The sequence below is a fragment of the Varroa destructor genome, unplaced genomic scaffold (assembly GCF_002443255.2).
Source record: "Varroa destructor unplaced genomic scaffold, Vdes_3.0 BEIS01000004.1, whole genome shotgun sequence".
Classification (NCBI taxonomy): domain Eukaryota; kingdom Metazoa; phylum Arthropoda; class Arachnida; order Mesostigmata; family Varroidae; genus Varroa; species Varroa destructor.
In genome coordinates this window covers 49,332,669-49,357,558 of record NW_019211457.1, presented here as the reverse complement: position 1 = coordinate 49,357,558, position 24,890 = coordinate 49,332,669, and the positions used below count along the sequence as shown (strand labels likewise).

At 38.6% G+C, this 24,890-nt stretch overlaps 1 long non-coding RNA gene across 1 annotated transcript; it reads right to left on the bottom strand.

Moving 5' to 3' along the window:
- Nucleotides 1–337: 337 nt before the first annotated feature.
- LOC147756315 (uncharacterized) lies at nucleotides 338–19,247 on the bottom strand. The gene is made up of 3 exons (XR_015326434.1): nucleotides 19,007–19,247; nucleotides 16,466–16,644; nucleotides 338–825 (listed from the first exon to the last, which is right to left on the bottom strand). It is a non-coding gene; the product is annotated as an uncharacterized LOC147756315 (long non-coding RNA).
- Between the last annotated feature and the right edge of the window lie 5,643 nt (nucleotides 19,248–24,890).

The following is a 24,890-nucleotide window of genomic DNA, read 5'->3' as shown; positions in this document are numbered from 1 at the left end:
ATTTGTGGGCTAGCCGCATTTGCTACCGTCGCTTGCTCTCTGCTTATTATTATTGCGGCCTATACACAAGCTGATTTCTAAGTATTTGGTACTTGGTGCATCATAGTATTTTCTCCATACATAAGTAGGGTAATGTCCTGCTCAGTGTTTACCTAGGTCTAAACGTTGAATTTGTTCAAGTGCCAAAGAATTAACCGATCCTACTCTTGTTTGTATTGTTGTTGTATTCGGTGTATTTATAAATACGTCTCCTTATCGAGCTTTTTCAAGCAGTTCTGACACTCTGAAGGTATCGCTCTTGTTTGTTTCTTTACTCACATTTTCCATTGTTAGAAAAGAGATTTCTATACCACCCTGTATACACACACCATAGGCAAAAATACAACAACACTGTTTCGATAACCTGCCCTTTGAAATTATTTTAGCTTACTTATTAGATAAAACACCTAACTGCATTTTTCTTATTACGATTGTTCTCAAGAAGGAAAAAACCTTTTTCTTTTTTCAATCTTTCCCATTTTTGCTTCTTGCCCAATGAGCCTTCTTTTCTGCCTCGTAGGTTACTGGCTCCTGGAGTGAATCTTCTCTTAGTGACTATAAATTTTCCTTTGATTCCCTTGAGTTTTCGCTGTACGTTCGTGCAACTAGGTGGTTTTCGTTTCCTTCGATGTATTTGATAACCCTATTCGCCACCAAATCCTTTGATCTGCCCGTCGTCTTCACAGAATTCATGCAGTGGGCTGAGTTTGAGCGAAGAAGAAGGGATACCTACAGAAATAGGTACCGTTGAAAAAAACGACGCGTGCCAAACGCGTAGAAAAAGAGCTGGAAAGAGAAAAAGGATATGATCGCACCTGTTACTTGAATTCGTTTACTAAGAAGTTGCAGGTCGTCCAAGGTTTCTGTTAAAATAGGTACAAGTGTCTTGAGCCGATTGCTGTATTTAATGATTTACGTTACATCCCCTCATTGCATATGTTGTTCTTTTAGCGGACCACTTTGGAATACATACTATTAACTAATATTGCAACTATAACAAGTGCCAAAGAAAAAAAGTGCCCTAGAGCCGTTTTCTAAACCTCCAAATTGAGGTATCGAAGGGATATTTCTAAGTAACAACTGTTTCATCATTTGACCTGTAAGCGCGCTTGTACCAAAAAGGATGTGCGTTCGCACGAAAAAGACCTTAAAGTACAACACGTGCGCACTAGCTAGGAGATTAGTAATTTTATTAGCTTTCAGTGCAGCATAAAGTGTGTGCACCTAAAGGATAAACATGCTGTTAGGCACAAATGTTTAGTTGACCCAATGCATAACGTGAGAATTCAGACCACGTATATCTGTGCAGACAAATTACGATATAAAATTGAACTACATCGAGGTGATTGACTAAGTGCACTGGAAATGTGAGGTCCATTGCAATGGTTTACCGTGAAGTCACCCGGAAATCAGTATGTTCTAGAGAATAAGAGGAGACAACCTGAAAACCTTGTTTAATATATAGATTCTGGAACTGCCTAGTATCATGAGTTATCCACAGCCGTAGGAGCTGACGAAATTCTGTCTAGAGAAGTTTTTCAAGGTGTACAGAATGTTGGCAAGCCAAACTGGTGAATTTTCAACCCATCCATTGACCGAAAATTTATTAACTTACTTTTTTGGAAGCACTAAGCTACGAACTCGAGTGTGAGGTCGTAACTCAGTGCTACAGAGAAGTGTAGTAGAAAATGAAGTACATTTGGTTCATGTTCCTCTTTGGAAACGGCTAAATGATGACCGCCATACGCATCAGACACACCTTTTATATATAAAAACACGTTTGAGATTTGCTAAATGAAGTACATTGTTCACAGTCGTTTGAAGCCAACAGTCGTTGTTTGACCAAAAGTCAACTATCTACGATTTAAACGAGCGTATAGATAGCGTGCACTTTGCGGCTCTTAAAAAAGATATTAGGTTTTTAATATTATTGGGAACCCACTATTACCGTCTGAAGGACATACTTCGTTAGCTAAACTAAACCGATTATTACACAAAATTATATCAAACTAAAAAGTCACACAGGCCCCAAAATTGACCGTTGTCTTCGAACTTTTGAGGTAAAACATCTCACTAATGCTAACAGATGATAGGTAAATATTTTCCACTGCGCTGTCGCTTACATGGCAATTTAGAACAAGGATACGCAAAAATAGGCTCACACCGAATATAGGCTATTAAATAACGAGAAATTCGGGATTTCATTGTCCGATATAGGCATGATTCGCCTGAGTACGGTGCAAATGCTAACATGCAAGTGTTCAAAAGACTGATTGTTTATTTCCTCCTGTAAAAATGAATTGAACTGTATGATAAATCTTCAACTACGTAAGGATATATAACAATGTTCATAAACCGAAATAACCTACAACACAGGTGACCCATACACGAGACAAGGCACAGCAACGTCTATTGTTTTTTAGCACGTATAAGCAGCCTTAGCCGAAAATACTAACGATAATTACACTGCAATAAGCGGCTTCGAAATTCTCTTGCAATTACAAGCGGGGTATATTATTTATGCTTCAGTAGCAACTACGCATTGATCATTTTTCGAAACATCTCATGATAAATAAATAAACAAATAAATAGATAAATAAATCGATAAATGTAACATTTGCCTGTAAATATATATATATTCTCTACCACTTCTGAACCTAAAATCAGCCACGAAAGTACATAAAGAGCTTGAATGCTACACAACAAATGTGAAATTGACAAACTTAATAGTCGTAGCCCAAGCGTATCAAGCTAAAAAGGATCGTTTTATTTAAAGTTTTACCCGCGAAGGTAGAATAATCTTTGAAATTCTGCCAGCAACGATTTTGCGCTTACATTCCACGCAAGACAATGCACGGCTAATTCTAGTTAAAGCATTATTAAATATATCTTGGAGGCCTGATTGGCAAAATAAACCGGGCCATTCGGTACGGAATCGTGGCACGTGGGAAACTCGGGTGGAACGAATATAGATTTGAGCTTAGTGAAGTGGACGAGAGATCTAGGTCGTGATTGAGGAAATAAGGATCAAGAGTTTCTCGGGACAAGCGAAACAATACCATCGAACTTACTGCTCAGCATAGTACACTCGACTACTGCGCCTCCTCATCTGGGGTGCTCGACGACTATATTAGTGTGCCCGTGCTTGACTAAACTGTGTTTGCTCGACGTATTACCGTATCTTCCTATTCTTCCAATACTCTAAGTGGCACCTAAAGTTCAGCTATATTGTTTGGCTCTCTTTGGTCAACTAGTAGAGATGATAGTGAGCGTTTCCCGTCATGACTTTTTGCGCAGCCCACTTTTGTTTTCCCATTGATATATCAAAGCTAGATATGTCACGTTCCGGTTTCACGTCTATTCACAATCACTTTATGCCTGTTTACAGAATTGTCGTATTTATAGTGTGACAGGCTTGGCCTATAACGGAAACTAGCAGAAATGCTTTCTTTCTTCGGTGATGTCTATTAAAAATAACGAGTTGCATGAGTAATGAAGTTCGATCGTACTCATTTGTAGATGACGATTACGATGATGAACTCCAAAAGCGAAGCTAAAATCAGAATATAGAGGTAGCAAGGTTCCACGAGGTCGTTTCTATGTCACCCATATAGCACGTAAAGCTCAGCTAATTCCCAGTTGAGAGTCAGTTCTGACAGGCGTCATTAACACTGTCAATAAGCATCATTCCGGCAATATATTGAGTACAATATTCTGGTTATCAGCCACAACAGAACAGACTTTTATAGCTCCAGAACTAGAAATTGGCAATATCAGACTGAAGCTTCTACCTGATTCACGCTGTATAAACTATGCGAAATTGATGCACTCCTATTAAACTGTTATTTTCTTAATTTACACGTGACGTATTTTCAGGAAGTGTTTATGCAGTAACTATTTGATAGTTCCTATCAAACAGATAATACGTCGACCCTATCGGACATATATTGTTCTACAAACATTTCCAGAAATACAAGTTATATTAAAAAATGCGAATTATTTTGTAGACTAACGATCTGACAGTTTCATATTAATATGATCGCTTCTTTTCCATGACGATTTAATACATTCATCGTGCATAGAAAATGCGCTGTGTATTTGAAAATATATATATTCTTCAGATGGTTATAGTTTAACTAACCCGACACAGACAATGAGTATTCACCAGCAGTATCATGGATCATGACGTTCTCTAATAGGTTCTAATTAAGAAGCGGCTCTCTCGTTAAGAATTCATATACATTACTGGGGTGTACAAAATGAGTAACTTACCCTCATTGTGAGTTCCAGCTAGTCTCTCAATATAGGTAGACCCAAGGGAAGGTGGGGGCAGAGAGGGTCGACAAGCTTAATCGACAAGCCTTGCCACACACCGCTTTATATTTAAGCTTAGCACAACAAAATACATATGTATAGCAATATTCGATCTTGTTTTCTCATAAACATGTTGAACATTTTGCCAAATATCACGTACGAAACTCCCGCACTTCCAAGCCAGTAGTGAAAGCCAAGTAAGTAGTGGAAACAGACCAAAACCTAGTAATCTTTCTATTCTATGTCCTAATAAAAGCCTGCCAGTCCTACCTAAAAAGGGTAACTCAGACATTTGGCATTTAGTAATTTTGTTTCTATATGGGTGAATGGGTTCCCAACCGTTATTAGCTATTCAGGGAGCGGTTATTACATTTATTCGGTAAATAAATGAGGGGAGACAATAGGAGGTAATGTATTGTATGACATAGTTACGCAGATCCCATGCAAGACTATCCCCAAACTTCCGTCTTACAAATGGCCTAACCTTTAAAAGAACTTATAATGAGCATTATATTTATTTAAGGCCGCAACCCGGATCATTTTATCGGCGGCCCAGTATCAATGTGGGAGGCGTAATCGTCTGCTAAATAGTATTAGATCTTCGCTAGCTCTGTGTGGAATCAGTGAAAATTTTAAGCCTGGAAAGCAGGACAATAGATGGTCGGAGCATTGGAGGAACAATCGTTAATTTATGCTGCATAGTTATCTATTATGTTTGACACCCTCTGGTCGCGTAAGCCTATTGAATGGAATATATTTCAAATTTGCGATCATTTGTTCGTGGCTGAACTACCTTAAAATGTGTGGGTTGAAGGAATGGCAACCATCATTACGAGCTATTCAACATATTTCTCTATGAATGGACCCTGGAAATCACGTCTCCCTGATCTGATCGTCCATTTGTTTGGAGCCACACACAGCTGCTCTAAAATACAGAGGTTCATGAAGATTCTGTTACTATAATAGGTGCTATTTTCTATTTTATAGGGGTTGCTTAGTCTAGTTCAGTACAAGATATTTTATATTGGGGGTGTGTCTTCTTATTCGCATTAAAAAGTCAAATCGATAAATTGCATGATGCCATTAAGTATTTATAACTTTTAGACCTTGACAACAAATTTCATTAACGAACAATCGGTTCCTTCCATTAATTCAAGGTAAGAAATCTTATTCAACAAATATGTTCGAAGATAATTTTCAAAGCTCTCAGCTAACATTTTTTCTATCAGATATCGTAAACTATATGGTTACAGTTCCAGATAAAAGTCGTGGATCCTTGCGAGTTTTGCCTATTCATAACCTTCCTGGTTAAAACAATTACCTACATTTTGAATTATATTGAATTGAATTGAATAAATTTTGAATCTTTTGTACAGGGGTATACAGGGTAGGAACAGCAATAACGAACGTATTAGAACAAAAAAAAAAGCCGCCTTTATTATATGCCACAGTTATCTCGTTCTTACGCGATAGGCTAGATTAGTGAAAGAGAAAGATATGTATAGACTACAAACAAGTTATAATTCATTGGCTAGTAATCATCTTTCAATGTAATACAAATTATAAAGGAAACTTTGGTCGCAATGAATAGGGGGATGTATATTTCGCAAAGATTTTTCAGATTACAATTTTTCCGGTATTTGTGGAAAAGTTTGGGTATTTGTTTTCTCTTAGTAGGCAAGTTACACTTCCTAAACTAAACCTTGTAAATAGATCCGTAAACCCCTCGCCCTGGTGCTACGCAAGACTTCTTATTCAGGACAAAAAGTTCACGTCATCGAAATCTACTTGCTAGCAATCGATTCGATGAATATCCAAAACGTTGCTATAAGGGAATAGTTTCATTCTATTAATTTACTCGATCAGCTTGATTAGTTTGTATGCTGTATAACAATACAGATCACAAGAAAACCGCAAACATTCAATTTTCGTACCCTGTGTCTCCGCAGAATGTATGCGGTTCCAGCGTTTTACCCACAAGCTCGGACGTTTAACGATATCAATATTATTAATCAATCTCCTCAATCAATCTTTCCTTATTCTAAGGGGTTCCAAACAACAGCAAGTCGATTCTATTGGTTCAGGCTTCCGCATCCTAATGCAAGTACGGCTGATGAAATTGAGAGTGAGGATTAGCAACGTTGTTGATAAAGAAGAGCTTCTACTCCGGGTGACTTACTTTGTCAAATAGTACGAAAAAGAAAGACAGCGGATCGCCAGTTGGACGATGAGATGATGTAACTCATTTGATCCTGGTTTGGTGCGCGTCAAACTAATGTTCGTCCTATTCTAAATTGTTATACGGTGAGCACTCGACAGATGGACCCAATAAGAACAATCAAATTACTACTAAGTACAGAAGACTATTTGTAACACATGTAAGTTCTTAGGCAACCTACACGGAAGTGCCTACATTTTATCACGGAACGTAAAGGAGACGTCCGAGTCCCTACTTAGGTAAGAAGCACTTACAGTTGCAATTAGAGCAATAGTAATAAATTCACCTCTTAATCAATTAAGAAAATATTTATATTGAGCCCCACTTCCCTTTGGCATATCACCAGAAAGCGTTTTGCGTTTATAGTTTTATTTACAGTCATCCTCTCCTCTACACAGTTTAGTACAATATTTTACCATAGCCGGCGGTTGCTCGTGAAGATTTTTCCTCAAAGCGTTTGGGCTATCAGATTCGGTTACTTTTCTCAGAAATTTATAGCTTGGTGTTAACTTTACACATGTACCGAGTTCTTATCGACTATACTTAACTATCGCAAGCCATTCCGGCGGACGGCTGTAATTGAAATAGGTAAAAGCACCAGTGGTAAAGCTATTGACAATGATGGGTGCCGTGAGCCGTTTCACTATAAATGTAACCAAGAGTTGTAGCTATTTTGACATGACTGGCCGTGTCAACAAATTCTGCATATGGCGGCTACATCGACTTTTCGTTGCGGGCAATCAGTAAAACGTATTGACTTTTTAACATGCTTAATAAAGTCAGTATGGAAAGACGATTTATATAATGCATTGCATTACAGATTACATCCAACAAAGGTTTGCGGGTAAATTTACTCAGAGCTATCTCAAATCGTGACATGTACTGGTAATTGTATGTACAGATCGTAATGGGTACGTGAATAAGTACATGTCAGCATAGAAGATTGCGGCAAATCGAATCATGTAGTTTCGGCTGGGCAGACTAAAATTAGGTGTCAGACGAAGCCCAGTTCGTATGTAAACTTTACACTAACCCAGTGATCAAACACGTTAAGGAAGTTCAATTTCTGTCATGGTACATTTCTAGGCATCAACTTTTTTCCTCTTCCCAACATAACTGGCTTTTGAAATAGCCGTTCTTAGAGGAGAAAACAATTCTGTCTGCAATTTCTGTAAAGTTAGAGACTACGGGCTATCAGAAGTCTTATCTTTGAAACACAGGTCTACGTTGTTGCCATGGTCAACTTAAGTCCCGCTAGTTCTTTTCAGTACTTTATCTAGGTACAAGATGCCTCCTCATACTGCGCACTAATTACGACATATGCCAAAATTCCACTCACTGAATTCAGCGATCCAACGTAGTCCACTAGAAATAAATTTCAACAAGATATTGGTGAATATGGTCAAAAATAAGTCAAAAAGCTTCCAAGGGGCAGCTAGGTGGAAAAAAAGTAGTGAAACTTCTACTATGACAATAGTAGAAAAGTTACAAAACAGAAATTTTTATTCTTCGAGAGATAAAGGACTTCTACATAGTAGTCTTCACTAGACAGCGATAAGCGATACGTGACAATTTTTTATATTGTATAATCGTTTTCAATAGAATGACGTTTAGGTAAAATCTGAGCGCGCACATCATGACATGGTCCAGTATGCTGTATTACCAACAAAGCGCTCGGTTTGTCTTAGTTTTTCATAGAAAAGGAAGTAGATAAAGATGAACACCTTTACTGTGTGCCTCACCCATTCCGTGATCTTCAGCACTTCGCGCGCACGTTAGGTGTGTCAGAACTATATTACTTTGTATCCAACAATTTAATTCATTGCCAGGCGAAACCAGAATTGATGATCCCTTGAAGCATAACAGACAACACGTACCGCTATCTTGACCCTTGCAAGATATCAAATGTTACAAGACTTAACCTTATTAATTAATCTTTTTAAGCCTTTTGCACGTCAAAATATGATGCCTTTGCTTCTTATATCAAATATTTAAGTAAACCTATCTGTTTTCTTCGTGTTATGAAGACGTCGCCTGCTGGGAGCTTATCTTTACCGCTTTCAGAATAGTAGTTATATTTTCGGGATCTATGAGACTACAATCGCCGTCGAATTGGAAACAATAAAGGAAGTGAACCAGATCGCCTCCCGTGTTTCTGAATTCACGCATTAGCAACCAAACCTTGGGGGTAGCGTTGAATTCCTGATTTGGCACACTCACACGTTTTAACAAGAGCTGAACGCTGCATGGCTCAGCGACCCAGTTATCACCATATCTCATATGTGATGTTGTTTACAACATAATAAATGTACCCGCTTAGTTAGAGGCTTGGGTAGCGCTAGTATCACTCAGTCGTGTTAATCAAAAAGGACAGGTTAATCTATAAGTCTGCTATAAAAATGAATATGAGTAGAGTCTGCAAGAAAGACAGAACATTTCGACACTTCCGTTGTCGGTAGGTGCTCAGTGATCTGTAGGGATAAACCTAAAGCGTACCTGAGAATACAGGTGACCTGTCTAACTCAAGTACAGTTATCCACATAGCGCTTAAGATATGCTCATTATGATAAAAGAAATTGTATGCTAAGCATTTTATAGGCCAGAACAAATGCGGCTTATAAGGCGAACAATCTTGAAAATCGTTGATGTTTAATAAGAACTTATTATAATAAGTTAATAGCATAGAAACATGATTAGTTCATTTGTCACATTAAAATAGAATAGCATTTAAACTGTGTTTCAACATCATTATAGCGAATAATAAGGGTTCCCACAGTTCGAGCAGTAGTAAGTTCAGCCTCTATGGTTTCAACAGCTGCTGGGAACCCAAATTCTGTTTCAACGATAACATATTTGTGAAACTATTTTGTAGGTTGCCTCTTTCTTAAAAACTTAACCAAAACGTAGAATAGTACTTCTTACGTATGGATGCGTTAAAATTTGCCGTCGGCAGTTTCGTTGAAACCAGTTAAAAAACTTTGAAGTCACCGTAACAGTCCAGAGCTATCATCAAAATCTACTGCTTCTGTTGTGGCTTGTAGGCACCCTTTTTTCGCTTTATAATGTATTGTTGATTACAAGAAGATACAAAAATGTATATTTTATTTCATTTTTTTAGATAACGGGTCTGATTGATGCTAATGTATCTATAGAAGTCGACACTTTAAACACAGCTCTCATCCTTCTAACCAAGCATATCGGTATGGGAACTTATAGTTGGTAGTTAGGCAATAATACCAATTACGACTGTCTCAATAATACCGGTCTTCCAGAGGCGTAATAAAGGCTAAGGCGGGAAACTGCTGTTTCGATTGTGAAGTTCATGAGAAGTAGCTTCTTATGCATTCTTTTTTAAACGTCTTCATCATTCAATAATTTGGAGCAAAATAAGGGACAACCTTTTATCTTCTATATTAGTGATATAGATTTTTCTAAGCTCACGATTTGCAGAGAAAACCGTTTTACGCGAATGATACGAATGACAAGTAACTGTAAGACAGATTTAATGAAACTATTAACGGTCCTAGACGCTGCAACGTTTTCGAATATACTGCGCATTATTATTATCTTTAGAGGTACAAGCTCCTACAGAGAAAATCAGACCGACGCTCATTAAGCATATTCATGCATAATAAAATAGCTATTGGTTCAGCAATGGTACGTATCCGAAAAGGATGCCCTAGTTAAGGTATCTTTGCCACAAAATTAGCAGCAACTTGTTAAAACATTCCTGCATCATAAGTAGCAAATCTATCGGTCTCTTTTCTATTCCTCTCAACGGATCATTTACGTTAGAGATGGTAGTTGGATGTCTGAAGCGGTTGACCTGCTAACTTATCGGTACCCAATAAGAGAGTTAAAGGTCAGATTTTTAGGGTATCAAGTTGGAAAAATCAGCGGAAATCTTTACGGAACATCGGTCGTATTGTTGTACTAAATGCGTTCCTGGTCATTGTGTCGAATCTCGTGCCGCTCACAAACTAAGCCGGAAACAGCGGAAATACCTTCTTCCATAGCACGCTATCACATCTCATTGGACGCAAGGCTAGGTAAGAGTACCAATACTGGGAACTAACTCTTTAGCTTTGCCTGGCTGCCATCATCACCACTGCCACTGCCGTTGTCACCGGTGACTTTATCATTGTTAGGTTGGTCCTAGTCCTGTCGCCGTTGTTGTTATTGTCGTGATAACAGTAACCTGCTGCCGTGGTTGGGGGTGGTGCACGAACGGACACAAACCGAACGCCAGGCAGATAGCCTCTCGATAATGGTTCCAGCAGACAGACACGGCCGAGGCTATTGCCGTTTGCGTAGTAATGGCAGGCAGCGTCAGAGTAAATAAAGCCGCCCTACCGATTAGAGGCAGTTCAGCGTCGTTTGTTGATGTAGTTCTCACAATCGATAAGAGCTAGGCACCTTCCAAAAGAGGTAGGCCGGAGTGGTAGATAATCGGTAATGACTTTCCAGATCAGCTGTGAACGGAAACACTATTTGTAACTGTCAATACGCAGACAGAAAGGCGGTGATGAACGTGTAACCTTACAAAATACAACGTTCTTTGAACTGAGTAACACGAGCACAGAGCTCGCTAGTCATGTTGATACGCTTCTTTCTTTTCTCATAGGGACAATTCCTATACGTTAGGCAGTCTAATTCTTAATATATCATAGACAGTCTCAATAGGTGCACTTAAGATTAAACTAAAACTACAATTGATTAGTTCAATTAGTTGTACCTCTTCGCTCAAATTCTTCATTCATAAAAAATTGGCTGGATTCGTATTTGTTTGCGTTGCTATGGGTACCGAACATTGACGTTGAAGGACTTTTATCGTGGTTGCTGTAGCTCGGAATCATCATGATGGTAGTGGTGCAATGTCGTCCTCGTTCTACAAAAAAACTCAACTTTGTTTCGCATCTCCAATCCCATCGCTTTTCATTATCGAGAAGCTACAATCCAAGAACAAGTCTAATTTTCTTAGGTCCAGAAAGCGGCACTCCTCTGATTCCTTTCAGATATTCCTTTAATAGATCCTGCTTTGTTGTCACGACATTTTGGTGCATTATATTGGATGTTACAACGGCCTTAGCTATTCTGAGATCTTAAATCTGCCGCATGCTCACAGTACCTGGATGTATAATTGGCTGAGTGCTTTGATACATATTTTAGTCCTTATTTCATAGTATGGCTTCGTCTTCTACGCTGGCGGAGTATCTGGTCTTTGCGCATGGGCGAGAAGATTCTGGTTATACAGAAAGTACGTGATGGTAGTAGGCACGTGGCGTTAGTTAGAGCAGCAATGCATTAACACGGGAAAAGTTCTCGCACACAAAACGGAACATAGCGACAGAAAGGAATTCTAAAAAAAAACGTGATGTGTGGTATATGTCTTGTCTTGGTTCTTTTAGTGCTCTGGAATCACCGCTGGCGAACTGGACGAAATCATCGTTGAATGTCGGAAGGACAACCAGATGTTTTAGAAAATCGGGAATTTGCTGGATGTGCTTACGGTATATCGCGCACTCTGCGGGAAAGATCACCCAGTAGCCGGACAGCACAACAAATCCCCGAGAGCGATAAGGCTAGGAAACACCGCAAAAAACCAGATTCAAGGGTCTCGTTCCTGCACGACAGGGTCTCGCAACCAACATAAGCTACTTGTGAGCCCTGATATCCAATTAGAAAACAGAATATATATAAGATAATTTAAGTACTACTGTTTAGCTCAAATATTACACCTGCGTCAGGAGTACCTGTCCCTGCTCTCATCCGATACTATAATTCGAAACAGATACATGAGTCGAACAGCACCAAATTTTTACCATTTCCATTGGGGCAAATCCATAATGCATTTAATAAGTAAGATCAATAATTTATTTTTGTCAAATATTTAATTAAAATGTTGAAATGGATATATAAGTTTTGTGTGTATATGGTGGCTATACGCATTTGTAAGAAACTCTGACAGCTAACGAGACGCAAAAAATGTTGTCTATGAAACCTATATAATAGAAACCTTCACAACACTAACACCACTACCGAGCAAATCGATTTTTTGCCATGTTGGAGTGCTAGTTTAATTAGCGAAATCGAACATGTGTATCAAAAGCCTTTTGCTATACAAAACTCCATGCTATCTGACATGGATGACTAAATCTCCAGCTCATGCCCCATACTATAATACATAACTTTAACATAATATATATACATAGCTTCATATATTACACGAAAAATATTATTCCATAGGCACAAACGCATGATCCACCTATACAGAGCATAACAAAATATGCTCATGAGGACTTGATCGACAAATGCCACATAAAATTCTTTCCACGATCAAGCCGAACTAGAAGCCCAAGACTGAGTGAGACCTCTCTTGGGCCTCTAGTTCGACTCCCGAAGTAGGATACATGTCTCCGCTAATCTGGCCTGATCTCAGTAGGCAAGGTAGACTGCCAACATGTGAGTAGACGCATCCCTCCATTAGACCAATTTCCTGGCATAACGATATCAAAGGGTAACCTCGTGATTTTCGATAAGGAAAAACGATCGAAGCAACTTTGCCTGTCTGCTGGAATCGTTGCGGAGCATATAGCAACAAATGTGACAGCTTAGTTTTATGTCAACGGTGTGGATGTGTTACCAGCAAATGGTGCAAATTAATTTTAATACTATTGCACTGCTTTACAAAGGCATTGACTGATACTTGTACTACATTTGAACCTGAAGGTCATTAGGCTTTTGGGAAATGCTGACTTTCCTCTTCACTGAAATAACAGACTCGCGCATCGAAATGAGAAACAAGTATCAGTAACTATAGTATCCTAAAGTATCCCAGAGGGAAACCATACATATATGTGAATACAGATGCCTTTAGCTTATAATAAATTAATGTATAGGATATCAATCAGTTTTCCATGAGTAGCCGGGAACCGAGCGGAAGTTGAACTAAATAATTTCGGCTTCCGCTCTATTTATTGGCTACTCATGACGAGCTGATTGAGATTGTTACAGTGGTATAAATGTGTTAGCTAGAGCAGTTTCTAACAGAGCATACAGTTGCAATTCGGTTTCGTTAATCATATTCTACTGTATTTTGGGGGCTCTTATGCATAAATTCCACAACAGATACATTTGGTTCTCTAGCACCTTCTCGAATGAACTAACAGTATTTTTATAAGAGGGACGATCCTATTGAATCTAGAGCTACTCGTAACGTGACGCATTCTAGTAAGGTCATTAGTAAAGTCGAACAGATCCATTGTATAAGCGCCTCAGGACTTCAAAAGACCTATCTTGCCCATAATTAAGCTACTAAGTTTACTTTTCGAGTTTCATCGTAAGTTCATCTTCGGATGTGGAAAATTGAGTGTGTACAATGATATCGCGTTTATTCGGTCCGATGCTAGAATATAAGCGTTATATACAGATAGACATTGAATGTGGATTATTTTACCTACAAAGTTTCTATAGATGTATGTTTCATGCTGTTCGTTTATAAGTAAATAAATATAAATAGACAAAATTATTTGCGTACGCCAATTGGGATATTTTTGACGCACAAATACATTCAATATAATGTCATTCGTCATGGCCACGGCTTTGATTCGGAGTTCAAACTGCTCACAAGTTACTTCTAGATATGCTCTATATTCACAAACAACTTACAACTTAGAAGAGTAACTGAGTAACGCAACCTTGTTACACTTAAACTCGTTGCACAAATAAAATCCAGCTGACTTGAATTTCAACCACCAAAAATCAAGAAGCCCAGAAATCAAACGATTTAAAAAGTGAATACGCGTAGAAGGTATAAGAAAGCGCGAGAACTAGATAGGGAAACACTTATAGCGTAGACAACGATTTTATAGGCGAGAAATCCATCCCAAAGGCACCCTCTAGTATCCATATAAAATACCGGATTACCAAAGATCGCTTTACGTGCCCCTTTTGACAAATTTTCCACATCCTGAAGTCAATCCCTATTGTGAAACTTCCGATGCTGGCGCACAGAAACGTTCTTTAAGTTTTTCAAGAGCCATATAATCACAGTAACGGTATACATACCATAGATTTTATAATGTACATGAATAGTATACATCATAAAATTTTTATAATGTATATACCCACACCGATATTATGAATAATCCCAGTCTGGGAGGTGGATTTAGGACAAAAAATAGATGATCTATGCTGATAATTCGAAGATGGAACCTCTGCTTTTACAATGGGTTCACGATTCTGTGCTCTGATATTTCATTAGTAACGACAAATGTTTAACCAACGTACGGTACACAATGAACAACCTCCGTTGGATCTATATGGGCTCTATAGATAGAATACATATATAAGCTACTGCAAAGCCGCTAAGGTGAACACTGATCATGTAAGCGATATTGTCGCAGAGATACAGCGGCTTCTTAGGTCTTTCATGTTGATTCAACTAAACCTATGTATTGACTTATTTAGCTCTTGTCGAGGCCTAACACTGACATCTGATGCTCTTATTTGGAACTCAAGACTAAAGAGACATCGTAGTGAAGTATCTAAACTGGTTATGTAAAAAAGCATGTCATATAAGACATCTATATAGTAAGTCATTATAGGAGCAATAAAATTTACCTAATCTCAACTTTAATCAATACTACAGAAAATCTGGCTTTGTACGAAGGACTCAAACATCAGACTTTGAGCAAAGGCTTGGGTAATAATAAATATACTATGCATAAAAAAAGCATGAAACTAATATATATATATATATAGATATGTCCAGGAGGCGTAAAAATTATTAATTCGCCTTTAAGTAAAGATTTTGAAACATACTCTATCCTGTTTTTCAGAATGATTACCTAGCCAGCGTAACCTTAAGTTATTTGCGTGACCTCTCTTCTGGTAGTGTCTTGGAGGATCCACTTCTGTCCTATCCCATCTTATAAAAATCCTTCTTGTATTTTACGGTAATCTATTTCCGACAACGCAACCTTGACCTCTTGGTAGGTGTTTTGGCTGATATTTCGAATTTTACGTTTGGTACTGTCGTTAAGTGTTACTTTAGGCGGTTGATTACTAGCGCGAAGTAGGATGCGTCAACATCCGCCTCAAACCTAAATTAGCAGGAGTGGCTGAGTTAAGTAAGCAACCATGTGATTACCGCACCATCGTGTGAATTAAAATGGCAGGTATACGCCGATGGTTACGCCGATACCGTTAGTTTCATGTTGGTCCAGTGCTTTATAGAACTTTAGTTTCGTCGTATGTCTTATTAGAATCGAAGAACGCATAAATTAGACAGGCCATTTTTGCCATTTGACCTGGTTCATTAACGTGAGCAAAAATATTGCCCCCTCACTAATTGTGTTTATCAATAACCTGTCGACTCCTATTAGCAATTTCAGTTCTTCCACCTACGTAAAAACCTTTTCTTAATGAACTACGTGCTGTAATAAGTCAACAAACTGCAAAATAAATAAAAATCTACGAACTTGTAGAGAACGATTCAAGTTCAATTCAAGATAGTATGTCGTCTTTATAGGTAAATATCTACGTGTGCCATTGACAGCCGTTTGCTGATAAAGGCAACCACTACTTTTTCGACCAAATTTTATCTAACGAGAAGTGTGCGCTCATAGCATAGCCTACAGATTTGAGCATTTTCAACGAAGACAGGCAAATTCTTACAAAGCTACTTATTATGCACACAATACACGTCCAAGTGACTTGCTTATTACGAATTCAATATTTTTACTTTTTAATTCACAATACGAACTCAACAGGCAGATCCATCGACTATCAGGATCCGGTTAGATTAGGCTGCGCTAAGGATTTCCTTAAGAAACTCATTGTCAAACGTGTCACTACTAAAGTCATAGCCGCGAGGACAACTGAAACACAAACCGGGCGAGCTTTGCAGTGGTAGATTACGGTGTCCGTAATATGATTACGCAACGCGAAAGATGTCGAACCTATGTAAACTTGCGACCATGTTACTGTCCGGTTTAACACAATTCGCCATACCATCGTCGTCGTCGTCGACTAAACCAGGCAGCCAGCCAGCCAGCCAGCCAGCCAGCCAGCTTAAACAAATAATGTTTTATTAGAAAGAAGATAGTAACTTCATTATGCATGCTAAAAGAGTTCTATAGGTGTACATGTGTGCTTCTCTTCGTCTTACATCAAGCACACCGCTGACTATGTGAACGCTTACTTTTTTTTTTACGTATAATTATATAAAAATAGTAGCTTTGAGACAGTGACTATTTTTTTCCTGCTGATTCGTCACACCGTCAAAGTTTTTCGGGTGATTATTAGCGCGCACATTTATAAATCCATAAAATATCAGCTTCTGAGGTATCTAGAACAGAAAATTAAAATGAGCCTTGCAAATCTAGAAAACTGTCATAAACAGACATAAAGTACTGCTTCGCGTTTCGGAACTGCGATTCGATTCAAACCTTAACATTTCCCATAGAACGTCCGTCAACGCTAAGAGCACTCCACTGAATTCTCTCCTAAAACAGGAAGAATCTATTGAATCTGTTAAAAATCTAATTTTCCAAATGAGTTTACTTCTTTGTAGTGTGCTTTAAGCAAATGATTACGGATATTTGAAGCTATGAAGCTTGGCTAGAAACTTCATCGATCTGTGGATAGGCTAACACATGCATGGCAGCACCTCCAAAGAGCGCTTAATGCTTTAAGATCTGCAGGTGATCTTTGATGGTTTAAAAAGCAATCATTTGTCGCGAATCAGCAGAGACAGAGCTCCCATCATTTCATGTACCATTTCATCGAGAGCCAATTTTAAAAAAATTAATCTACAAGTTTTCAATGAACAGCGATAACCGTGGCAACAAATGCTTATATGACGAACACTGGTAAACGTGAAGACTGAGCTGTAATTTTGATTAGGAGAAACGCTCCCGTCACGATTGCCAGCCTTTTCAGGTGGGCTGCAAAAAAAATGGGCGTATCGTGTCAAAATGCGAAAAGAAATCCTACCGAGTCGCATGCGTTTGCCTTCACCTAAGCAAGACAACGATATCACATGTGACACCGTTGGGATAAGTGCCGGTCCTCAGCTCTGTCTCCGGTTAATTTACTCACAACCAGGTATTTTAACGAAAGCAATTTTTTGACTTTTTGATATAGTCAGCCCACATCTTTCATGTCTTCTGTATTTTACCTTCTGAAAAAACGTTCTGTTTTCAATTACGATTTAAGTAGATCGTAATTCAAGTGAACCTTGCTAGCTATATTAAATCGAAAACGTCTTCTGTACGTCTGTACATGCCAACATAAAACACCAATATACAATAAGTATGTATTTCAGGTGCATACTTCCTGTCATCTGTCTATTAGCTGACGCCACTAAACTATAAAAATACAGTGTCTCAAAAAACGTAGACAATGTTTAATAAGTCATAACAGAATGTAATCAGAGATAATGAATGGACTAAGATTAATTTTTGAACAACGAAAGTTTTTATAACGCTTTTGGAAGTATGAAAACATAGCACAAGTAGGTAGGATAAAAAAGCTAGTTCGAAATGGATAGAATTTAGAATTTATAGACAACGTAGCGAGGTTCACAGCAATATATCTCAAAAATCTGTGAGACAATCAGGTCGTACGGTTGGCATCAGCAAATCATGTGCTCCCCGCATTTTAGACGTAAATGGAAAATTTACATTTCGACAATTGTACACGCTACCAATGAAAATAAATCCAACCGAAGAAAACAATCCTGAGAAGGGTACTTAAAAAATGTTAACAAAATGCAGTATTTATTATCCAAGGTATTTATATATTACATTTAGTTTAAATACCAATCGGCTCAATTCCACTTTCACGGCTATCGTAAGTCCGTATATTACGCAAAAATGTCACATACATTAACTAGAGTTACAATGCGGTGTTAACATTTGAAGATCTTTTTGGGAGCATGGTGACTGGCGCTAATAACTTGAATTCACTATAAGAAGCTAGTTCATCACGCATTCGAGAGACTTTGATAAAAATTGCAAGTTTTATTTCCAACAACGCGGAGCACTTGTCATCATGTTGCATATCTTGGTGAAAATTGTCTAACGGATGGGTGGACGAAGAGGTCCCATAGAATACCCTCTTCATTCCCCATACCTGACACCAATGGACCTGCCTGCGAGAGCGGATACAATAAGCATAGGGTCTACTTGATAAAACCGAGGACATGGAATCATTTATGAGCCGCAATTGAGTAAGAATTGAGCAAGAAGAATTAAATGTATCTTAAGCTTGTTAATCAATAGCTTACCGTTATCAGCAGTGTATTGGCCTAAACGGTAGCGATTTTAAACACCTATAGCAGGTGGAAAAGTTATACATGTTTTTTTAAATTTAGGTTTTAATCACACGTAGGTAAAAACTTGAATAATTTCTTAAGAATAAGTAACTTACCAATAGTCAATCAAAGGTATGGTAAGAATGCGTCAGTGTGAAATCGAACCGTGTCAACAGTAAATATTATCGTGGGATTGTAATGAGTGTGTTGAAATATCCGATTGAGATACGTGCTAACTTGGGTTGCTTGCGTATTGCCAAAGGAAGGCAGACGAAGCTTCGTTGTTTGCCATTGAATGCTTCTGCCATCAAGCGCGGCTTAGGTAAATATCAACTTCCTTTCACTATTGCACTCAGAAAATTAAAAATAGAGTATTACATAATTCCAGTGTTTATATCGTGTCTCATCAAACAATTGGTTTGATTGTCTTTAAATGCACGAACATAGACACAAAGCGTTTGAAGCGGGATACTTGTTGTAAACTCAAAGCTGATGATGAAAAATTAACAAACTGGTGATAATTAGCGAAACGCGATGGGAAACACGCGATTTCTGGGACGTTATACAGGCGGAGGCCGATTGGGAATACCGGCAAGAAGTAGCAGCCTTCAGTTTAACGACCTAACCAGTCACGTTTATCACCGCAACGACCTCATGGTCTTTAAGCTATTTCAATATTTTCGATACTTTTGCGGCGCATTAAATGCACCGCAAAAGTATCGATACAGGTATATTGGTACAGCCACAATTAGCCGGTCGTTTGTAACTGGTAATTTGTAACGTTCACTTCTAAATGTTTTACACTATATTTGCTACAACGTAAAAGCCATTATAAGATCCTCATGATATCAGAAAAGATTTGAAAGTAATTCTTTGAGGATAAATAATCAATCACTGTGTCTAAGTGTACGTTGACCAAACTCAACATCATCACACGATCTGAAGGACGTGCCTTAGGTTTGTATAATAAGCGACAGGTTCGAGTTCATAGTATTTATAGTCCCTATTGTATAACCATTGTTCCTATTTTTTGTCCTCAACAGTCAGTCAACTGAAATTTGTCCCATTAACGGTTTTATCTATTACGTGTGTTCCCAGTATCTCATATTGGCCTATACAATATGACAAGAATCACGTTTGAATCGCTTTGCAGAAATCGCTCCCTTGCCTAAGGCAATTGATTGCCTTAGGATGTGGGATGCCGCATCGCCTGTGCTATTTGTAGCAATCGGAGGTCCCGGTAGAGAGGAAGTCAGGTGAGCAGCTCACACTAAACGCTGTTGAAAGTGGAACGAGGCTTACATATTGCGGACGGTGATTAGGGATATGCCCACGTTGTTGAGCCATAGGTGTTACTGAAATTGGTGGGTAGATAACAGCTGATGCCAACACGGTGGGGTGAGCTTGAGTGAGCAGACGATGGACTGGAGTGCGGTGAGGGCCGACGGCATTAGGTGTTGTCAGTTTGTTCCCGACGGGTTGCTAGCACGCCCACAGCGAGATACGAAACGGCAAGCCGGGCACTCGTCCCTCTACTGAAGAAGCTAAATGTGTCGTCATGGGCATTCGGGTCGACTACGGCTGGTTGAATTTCAAAAAAGCCGCCAAATGGTAACTCCCTGCTTGGTATATTTACTTCAACAGAGACATCAAAAGCACATAAAGCCCTATTCCATATATCGTAACTATTTTGGGCGAATACGTCAGCGTCCTAAACGAGGATTTATGCCGTGGCCCAGCAATATCACCAGAGACAAACCTAAATTTTAAAAATGCCTCGAATACATTTGAGCTATGAGGCCCTAGGTCAGTCGTATCATGCTTACGTCGGTTCTCTACAACTCATATGAAAAAGTAGGTAAAACTACTAAGTACTCAAGGATAAACCGCCTGGGAAAGGGTGAACCGCGCAAGCTAGAAAAGGATATCAAGTTGAACGTCACAGACCGACAGGATGGGCTCAAGTGACGGTGTTCCTCTTTGTTTGTTGCCCTGCGATTTGCAGCAAAAGAAATGGAACCAAGAAGTCAAATTGACGTCAGCCAAAATAATTAAGCGGCATGATAACGAAACACATCGAACGTATTTATGGTCGATTTGATGGGTCCAACGGTGGGCTTTATAAAATTATGCTTGAGGTATGCTTTATCTCAGTTAATCCCATTGATGTAACTTTGAAAAACACTAATCCAATAAGAAAATAATAGTTAAGTTCAGTTAACGCCTAATAACTAAATGAGGATACTTGGTCTTCAAATTATTGAGTCGTTTCGTAATGGCCGCTCTTGCCTTTTTTCATTTTTTGGGTCTCTTAATTGCCATACCTTTGTTATATACAACTGAGAAGCTCCTTGTTCGTTATTCAGATTTTATCCAAGTCCAAAATTGAAGTCTGCGCAAAAGCTTTGTCGGAACATGTCACAAAAATTATTCCGTTGAACGTTGCTCTTTGGACTATTAGGGTGGACTTGAAAATGTAACATCATTAAAAACAGCAAGGAAAATAATCTTTTTACACAAGTTCGTTGTGCGACGGAATCTGATGAAAAAAGCTAGTAGGAAATAAACAGGCGTATCATTACAATGAAAAAAAGGGTTTTTACTGTGTTTGTTTATATATAAAGGTCCTAATTACCTTAAAATAATTATTATATATGAGGTTGTTTAAAACATAATGGCGGTTTGTCGCCTAATAAAAGACGCAATGCTACACTCATATCGCTGCACACTCAGTTCGAAATCGATTTATTAATTGTTTCTCACTAGAAATGTAAATTTCTAGTGAGAAAATGTTTGTATTGGAATGATTCTGTGTTAAAAACACACTCAATACAAAAGAACTTTCCAGAGAAGGTTGACTTAGCATCGTCTATAGTGGCTTTACTGTTAGGTAACCTTGTTTATTCAATGTAACTGACCTATCTACAAATCCTTCTGCAGTTTTCTATACGTTGAGAACCTATTCTAAAAAGGCCTTCAGGTCTCACTGAACGCAAATCATTGTTCTTTTTTGGATGAACTTAACGCTGCGCCTAGAAGCATCTCCTGGAACTATTAACATCCTTTCTCCGCTATATATTAACGTAGAAATCACTTAATTGTAATTCGTAGCAATTTTGTGTAGCAGTTTACTATTGTGACGATGCGTTGCTGGGCGACCTGTTGGAGAAAAATGAAACGCCGTGCTCCTTTATATTCTTTACTTATCTTCTGAGGCATTCAGGTTTCTAGCATTTAGGCAAAATCTATTAATAACTGAAGATAATCACATGGTCGCAGTTTACTTTCTCGGCAAATACACGTGTTGTTTGCCGGTCGTAGTCTTTCAAAAGAAGTACTTTCGGAGGTTCTTCTCGACCTCGGATGGCTGGCCGGGCCAGATGCAACCTGCAATTTCAAAATGCCATTATTATAATTAGCAAACCTCCTCATATTAGTCCTTTGAGGCATTGAGCCCATGCTACACACGGCATAAAGGTTTTGGACAGCTTCTTGACCTGGGCAGAAAACGATATATAATACAGATAGAGAATGTACTTCCTTTTAATGGAAAGAACTCTCTTTAAAACTTAATAAACAGTAAGCGAAAATTCGCTCATTATTTATTGAAACCAGAATGGGCTTATCGAACATAGGGAACCCTTTAAAGTAGCACGTGGGAGTAAGCAAACAGTGAAAAGGTAGAGGAAAAAAACTGTTACTGTTGCATGAACAACAATATATAGATTAACTGTCCTTTGATAATCTCAAGATAATAAATGATGGTTCATATTAGCGCGTTGGAAGCCAGATAACCCATTTAAACAAGTTGTGCAGTTTCAATTGATGCACCTAATTTAGAATAGAAATAGTTCAGACATCTCTGAAACTCGCTTTTCTAACTATATAATCATTAAGCAGTGATACGCATCTCTACATAAATATGTCCCTCATTTTTAATACAACTTCTATCTTTGAATAAAATGATCTCACATTCAGAATCGCACATGAGGCAGTGTACCTGTTTGAAATAATAAAATGTGTTTATTATGCATACGATAGGACGTCAGTATCTTAACTTGATAAAAGGACATTGGTCACTAATGCTATAATTACAAAATTCCTATCACATAACGATGTAATCAGAGCCTTATTCGTAGCGCTAAGCACTCTCTGATATGATAACACGTTTAATCAGAGATAAAAGGAGCATTAAAAACATGATGCCTTAATGAAGAACAGAGTGCATAAGGACCTGTAAGGAATCTTTATGAGGAGGTTTTCCCTCAAAGTCGACATAGGATAGCCGCTTCTTATTGGGTCGTCAGTGGCTTTTTCTGAAAGTCTGCTCACTGTTGTTAAAGCAAGATGTTATTGAAGGATAGGGCGGAACAGAGTCTTTTAGCCCATGGCCCCGGGGGAGGCTGTAGTAACACCCATTGGCCAAGTCAAGAAACTTGGAATGGTCGCATTACTCACTGAACAACCTAACTTGTCCCTGACATCGCAGCGGTGCCGTCTATGTGTCGCGATGCACTCAAAACAGCTGTTTCTGCGCCCATGTTCAGGACATTGTATAAACTGCACTTTTCATTCTGGCACTGCAAAAGTACGTCGTGCATCCTTTAGTATATTATTGTATATAAGGCACAGCTTATAGCCATGATGTTAGTTTGATGTCAGGTTCTTATACCCTTATTTGATGCACTGCGCAGTCGAGAAGGTGTTCCTTTGGCAAGTTGACCCTCGTACATTGAGCCGAAGACTGAATTTACAGGAATGAGTGGATTCGTTCTGATATGCTACAGGTTTTGTTATATAGATAGAGACGCATGAAGTAAATATTTTGTTCGTATGTATCTGAAATCATAGCGATTTGGCCCTGTAACTAAACCGTCACGTAAATCTCTTTTGATCATGGGAGCAGGGGTAGGTTGGGTTTGGTTGTTATTCTTAAAGATAACTACAAAGTGGAGCTTTTACAGCGCGCATTTCTACATAGAAGATAGTTCAGGCGGTTCAGGCGGTCTTCTACTTCAGTCACTTATTGTACACGTAATGATCCATACATTGAGTACTCGTTAGGTGTATGGACAGTCTGTTATTGTATATACCAGAAAATCTCATAGCACTGAACGGTAAATACCATGAAACACTTTGAGCCTTTTTTCGTAAAGCACCGATAATCGACTTATTTTACCGTATCTTACGTGTCATCCCTATCAAGCGCTCATTTTCAAGGTTTTCAATCGCTGTTGCATAGTAGACTACTTTACGGCTAGCAAATCGACCTTATATGACTAACTGTTTATATTACGACATCGCGTTGCAAGTTGAAAAGTCTAGAATAAATAGAATAGAAAGTACCTTTGGCTGTGCATCGTAGCCCATGAACTTCAGTGAAGACGCACTGTAAACACAACCTTGAAAAAACCAAAGTTTTGGACGAATACATTTTGCTATCAAATACTAGGATTTCGGCGTTGCGCTTCTTCTATTAACAGTTACGAGGTGATTCTTGCGTGATGCGGCTTCGAAAACTGCCTAAATTCTACAAACCATTACCAACAACTTATAGATGTGATGTAGACACGTGCTGGATCAAAGATTCGTATATTTAAACGCATTCGCGGCATTGGTCGCAAATTTGAGGTTTCACTTGTTTGTCTTTATAAGACAAATGCAGCTCCTGAGGTACTTGTATACTGGGTCGCTGAAATTGCTGAAGCCACAACTCACTGGACATTCGGTGGAGACACACCCATCAAACGCGAGGATCTGACGGCGATGTGGTACAGGAGTCACAATATAGAAAAAACATGTAACTGGCAAAATGGCTATTTATTTCAGCGTTTCTCACACGCTCCTATGTTATGCGTATGTTTCGCCCTAGTTGCGTTATAAAACTTCTTTTTTAGGAAAGACGATTTTTCATTAAATTGTGCGTTCATTCAGTGCTGCACTCGTTAAGCTTCTCTGTTTCTGTCAATTAAGAATATCATAACTCCGGGGATCATTTTA